This window comes from Orycteropus afer, unplaced genomic scaffold (genome assembly GCF_000298275.1).
Source record: "Orycteropus afer afer isolate SDZICR_OR568_19922 unplaced genomic scaffold, OryAfe1.0 scaffold00036, whole genome shotgun sequence".
NCBI classification, from domain to species: Eukaryota; Metazoa; Chordata; class Mammalia; order Tubulidentata; family Orycteropodidae; genus Orycteropus; species Orycteropus afer.
This window is the reverse complement of record NW_006921623.1, coordinates 17423938-17429501: the sequence shown is the minus strand read 5'-3', so window position 1 is coordinate 17429501 and position 5564 is coordinate 17423938. Positions and strand designations below refer to the sequence as shown.

At 37.6% G+C, this 5564-nt stretch overlaps 1 protein-coding gene across 1 annotated transcript in view; it reads left to right on the top strand.

Moving 5' to 3' along the window:
* ATM (ATM serine/threonine kinase) overlaps nt 1-5564 on the top strand; it is a 197133-nt gene that overhangs the window by 162703 nt on the left and 28866 nt on the right. The gene's annotated exons all lie outside the window — the stretch shown is intronic.

The following is a 5564-nucleotide window of genomic DNA, read 5'->3' as shown; positions in this document are numbered from 1 at the left end:
TAATGGGCCCCAGTATAACAGGGATTGTGGGGCTGGCGCGGGATCGGGCAGTGTTTCGTTCTGCTGTGCATGGGGTCCCTATGAGTCGGAAACGACTCGACGGCACTTAACAACAACACTACCACCTTCAGTCTTATACCTTCCAACTCTTTTATGAGGAAGGTCTAGGTGACTGTTATCTTAATTGGCTAGAAGGAACCATATACTTAAGCCAAGATTAATTTTTTATTTGGCAAGAAAGTTCCTAATTATTTTATATTGCTCTTTTAAATTCTGTATGCATTAAATTGACTGTAGCGTATGTTTGATCTGTTTATCAATGTCATAAGATTCGTATTGCTGTAGAAATACCATGTTGGCAGATAGATATAAAATAATAAAAAACAGTTATAGTTGAGAAAATGATGATTTCAACTACGTTGTAAATCTCACCTTTGAGGTTGCAGTTTACTTTGTATCTCTTTAATGCTTTTGATTTGAGATGTGGCTGCATTATATAGATGAATATCTGACTATGACAGCTAAGTTATTTAGCTGAACATTTCCTGAGAATGCCAGATTTAGAAGTCATAACATAGAAAACTCCTCTTCACCCTTTCCAAAATTGAACTGGTTAATGTTTTGGAGAGGAGTTTTATTATTTTTCAGATGATACAGTGGTAATAAGTAGCAAGACCTGCTCCTGGCTTTTCAGTAGTTTTTTGGCCAAATTGTTCTGACTTTGTGTGCACTCGCTTTAGTAAAAGATTTTTAGGTTAACTGTGTTATCTGTACATCAATTTTTAAAATCTTTCCAATTTCAAACCTATGTCTTTCATTTAAACGAGAAAGTACATTTACAGTTCTTACCAGTGGCACATTGTCGTTTATTTCTCTGTTTGAAATTAAAGTTGTCATTTATAATTCATTTTTCTTTCATTACAAATAATGTATCTGAACTGTTGTTATATTTATTCTTTTTATTAGGTGGACCCCACAGGAGAATATGGAAATTTGGTGACTATACAGTCATTTAAAGCAGAATTTCGTTTAGCAGGAGGTTTAAACTTACCAAAAATAATAGATTGTGTAGGCTCTGATGGCAAGGAAAGGAGACAGCTTGTCAAGGTGAGGCTTCCCTTCTCTGATGCAGTTCCTAGAGAGTTAATGACTTTAAAGTCGAAGGAAAACTTTGTTATTTTCTTCCTGCTTTATTTTTGTTCTGAATAATTACCAGTAAGGAAAACATATGGATAGAAATACATTATTTTGTAGAACCAGAATGCTTGTCTTCATCATTTTGTATTTCTGAAAAGACCATAATTATGACAGTTGGAGTAAAAAAATACTGTTAACATGTGCAGACATGATGAAATTAATAATCAGTATGCTGGTGTGGTGGTTAAGGCATTTAGCTGCTAACCACAAGATTATCAGTTTAAACCCACTCAGCCATTCTGTGGAAGAAAAATGAGGCATTCTGCTATCATAACGATTTACAGCCTTGGAAACCCTGTGGAGCAGTTCTTCTCTGTGTTATAGAGTGCCTATGAGTTGGTATCAACGCAATGGAAGTGGGTTTGGTTTGGGTTTTGTTTGACAAAAATAAAAAATAAAATATTTGGTGGTTATTGCTTATTTCCTATAATACTAGAAGGTGAAAACCCTTGGTTCAATACACTGAATACTATACTAAGTGCTCCTTAATGTACCAGAAAGGACCAGCATTCCCCTTTCACTGACTCTTCTTAGGAGCTATCTGGGCCCTGCTGGGATTAGTAGAGCCTGTGCTGCCCTGCGTAGGTTGCTGCAGTATGCCCTCAGGTAGGAGAGTTCCAATTAGTCTAATTACAAAAGCAGCTAGGGAAAACTTCTTTAGTCTAAATCAGTCTGCCTGTCCAAAATTATGGCTTATTCTAATGAAAGAATGGTAGTAGATCTCAGTAATGTAAGAGCCTGTTAAGAGGAGCTCAGATGCTTAGAATGATTTTTGAACCTTTCTGTCATCCTCAAATGACTCTTTTCATAGTAATAAAGAAAGTGACCTGTACTTAGGTATTCATATTTGATTATTCTGAAGGGCCGTGATGACCTGAGACAAGATGCTGTCATGCAGCAAGTTTTCCAGATGTGTAATACATTACTACAGAGAAACACTGAAACCAGAAAGAGGAAATTGACTATCTGCACATACAAGGTAATTAGTCTGTACTTCTGCTGCTTCACTAAGAACGTTTAAGATAGGGGATATTTTTTTACCAGGAATCAGCATACATTTCTGTTAAGGACTACATAGTAAACATTTTAGTTCTGTGGACTTAAGATCTCTGTTGCATATTCTTTGTTTTTTCTTTTCAACCCTAGAAACCTGTAAAAACCTTTAATAGTTCATAGGATGTACAGAAACCAGTTGGACCCAGGTTTGATCCAAAAGCCATAGTTTCAGCCTCTGATTTAGACAATATCATTTTTCTTTCCTTTTTTTTAAAATACTCATTAATGTTAATTGCTGTTAGCTGTTTCTTATCAACTGAAATATTTTTTCCCTATCTTTGGCAATTAGGCCTGTTTCTGGTATGAAAGTGCTCAGCAGAGGAAAAGTAGTGTCAGGAAGAAACTGATTCAGTGCAAAGTATAGGACAATGAAACAGGCTCTATAAAATTTTAATTTGCTTATTTTTTGCTACCTGGTTCAAACATCAAACAATATAAAAAGGGGTAAAAAAGAGCAGTTTTGTCTCACCCTTAACCACTATTAGCTTCACCCCTCTTAATACCTCTTAGGGTATCATTTTCATTTGTTTCCAGGTTATACAAGTAGAAAATAAGAATATATTTTCCTTTTTTCCCCCTTTCTTAAAGAAAAGGTAACATACATGTTTTTTTTCTTTTTACTTGACAATATAGAGAGCATTCTCATTTTTTAATAAGTTGCATTGTATGTGTGCATGTAGTTTATCATACAAGTCCCCCATCAGTGGGTGTTTGGGTTGTTTCTAGTTTTTTGCTGTTGTAAGCAATGCTATAATGAATAACCCTAAAGATATATTATTTCATACATATGCAGACAAATCTGGAGAATAGATCTTTAAAAGTTAGATTGATGGGTCAGTGGATCTATAATTTAGGTAGATATTGCCAGATTACTCTCAATAAGGATATACCAATTTGCATTTCATCCAGCACTTTGTCTGAGAGGACAGTTCTTAAGTCACATTATTCTACTAGCTCATGATCTTTAGCCCTTACACTGAATATTCATTTAGAATGTCTTCATTTTAAAAAATATCAATAAATCCTTATTTTGACAGACCTGTTTTCCATATATTGGGTCTGCTATCTCCTTTCTAGGAGCTCTGGTAGCATAGTGCCTAATGCACTTGACTGCTGACCAGAAGGCTGGCAGTTCAAACCCACCAGCCACTCCTCGGAAGGAAAATGGGGCAATCTACTTCCATAGTGATACTGCCTTGGAAACCCAAGGAGGGGTCGCTATGAGTCGGGTACAACTCGACGGCACATAACAACAACAACATCATCTCCTTTCTGGTTTTATTTCTTTTCTTTTTAATTTTTTATTTTAAGAGTTTGTTTTACATTCAACATTACATATATGTTTAGTTTCACTCCCCATTTACCATGTCCAACCCTAACCCAGTCTCCTCCCCTCCCTGCCCAGTAACCCTCCCCCTATGCCCTTCATAGTTATGAAGTCCTGTATGTCCTGCATTTCCTCCATGTGAATGTTGCCACTCTGGTTCACCATGGTAGATTGCCGCAAGGGATGCAAGTCCATAGAGTAATTGGGTGCGTCACCCTGGGTTGAGTGGTCCGCATGTACGTCTTGTTTACTATTGGGCTGAGAGCCAGGCCCAGAATATATCCCAGGAGCATAGTATTGGGGGTCTCACCAGACTCTGTCTGACCAATAATTTTGGTCATTATTGAGTTTTTGGATTTTGTTCCATGTTTTTCCTCCCACTCTATCCAGGATCTCCATATTTGATCCTTTCCTGAGTGGTGAGCATTGGTAGCCAGGCACCATCTAGTTCTGGTCTCGAGGCCATCATGTCCTAGGGCTGATTGTTTCCAAATGCCCTTGTTTTTTTGCATTCTTCTTTACTTCCAATGTTAGGAGACCATTAGCTGCATCTTAGATGGCCACTTGAAAGCTTTTAAGACCCCGGTCACTATTCATCAATGTAGGAGGAGGAACAAGACTTCTATGTATTTTGTTGTGCCAGTTCAGTCTGGTGTCCCCCAATAGTATGGTCCTGAGTCGGTAGATCCATTGAATCTCTCTCTCACAGTGTCTGGCTGTCTGTGAGGGATTACTCTATGTCTGTCTTCTGTTGTTTCTGTAAGGATTGCGGTTATTTTGTATCACTGATATCTGTGCAAGATTAGCCTCTGCTGAATCTGTCCTTGGTCTAGAGTATATTTCTGTTCACTGACCCCCATCTGATCTTATGTGTTTATCTGTAGCCTGGTGTTTGGTATTAATGGTAATGCAATATTGTGGATATACTGGTTGATATTAGCATCTGTCATCTATATATTATATGCATACAAAAAAAACTATGGTTTTATTTCTTAATCGTTTTTTTTTCTCTCACTTTTTTATTTGTTTTTCCATATTCTATGAGGATATAAAAGGAGCTCTGGTGGTGCAGTGTCTAAAGCATTTAACTGCTAACCAGAAGATTGGCAGTTCAAACTTACCAGCTGCTCCATGGAAGGATGATAAGGCTTTCTGTTCCCATAAAGTTTACAGCCTTAGAAACCCAGTGGGGGTTGCTATTAGTTGGATTCAACTTGATGGCAACGGATTTAGGTTTTTTTTGTTTGTTTGTTTTATGAGGATATAAACAAATTTTAATATATATATAGTTATAATACATATATAGTCATAACCTTTGATGGTCCAATTTTGTTCCTTTTTTTGCATTTCCCTTGTTTAACATTTTTTTTTAAATGCAATATTGTGTATGTGAAAGTGTTTATCTTTGTGTCTGTACCTCTTGTGCACCTCTTTGTGTCTTCCTTTTCCTTAGTGTTGATCACTGGCTTTTGGTATATTGTCTTTCCCTTCACCCAAATCAATACTTGTCTCTTCTCTATCTAGCACTTTTGCTTCCTCTCCCCTCCCATGCCTGGTAACCAACAAGGAAAGTTTTCTCCCATATATAAACATTTCCTTAACTTTTTAAAATATTAGACTAATACAATATTTATCCTTCTGTGATTGACTTATTTCACTCAGTATAATGTCCTCCAAGTTCATCCACATTATGAGGTAAATTCTACATAATTCTTTAGTGTTGCGTAGTATACCATTGTGTGTACTTAGGTTGTTGTCAGCCCCAGGGTTACAGGTGAGGAGAGACAACTCAGGGACTCCCAAAGTAGCAGGCGGGAAGAGCAGGAGAAAGGGGATTAAAAGCCAGAGAGAAGAGCAATCAGCCGAAGGGATTAGGTGAGGAGACAAACTCAGGCCCGCCCAGAGTAGCAGGCCAGAAGAGCAGGAGAAAGGGGATAAAAGCCAGGAACCCGGACAGAGGAGCAGTCAGCCCCAGGGACAACTC